This window comes from Penaeus monodon, chromosome 29, assembly GCF_015228065.2.
Source record: "Penaeus monodon isolate SGIC_2016 chromosome 29, NSTDA_Pmon_1, whole genome shotgun sequence".
Lineage (NCBI taxonomy): Eukaryota > Metazoa > Arthropoda > Malacostraca > Decapoda > Penaeidae > Penaeus > Penaeus monodon.
The window spans coordinates 37,710,785-37,711,198 of record NC_051414.1 but is presented as its reverse complement, the minus strand read 5'-3'; positions in this window follow the sequence as shown (position 1 = coordinate 37,711,198).

Sequence of the window (414 nt, the reverse complement as noted above, 5' to 3'; positions counted from 1 at the left end):
TGAGCAATTAGTGACAATAACATTTTAGTGGGAAAAAGTAATGATAAAAAGATATTATGTTTTGTTTTTTGACACGAAACATAAGTACGAAAAAAGAGACAAGAAATTAATGATTGTGAAATAATTACATATTCTTTTTAACAAAAAAACTGAAGAAGAATCTCATACCTATTTTTACATAAAAGACAGAATGAGGAAACGAGAGAGGAAGAGAATGAAGGTGTTTGGAGAAGGCAACTACTCGATAAATGAAGGGAATTAACATGGAATAAGTCGTAGGTGAATCGATTGTATTTAAAGTTGATGGTGTGGTCATAAGGGTGATACTTGTAGTTCTGAAAGTAGTTGCGGTAGTAGTTAGAAGAATAACATAGAGGCAATAATCACACAAATGTAGAATAATAATGATGTACA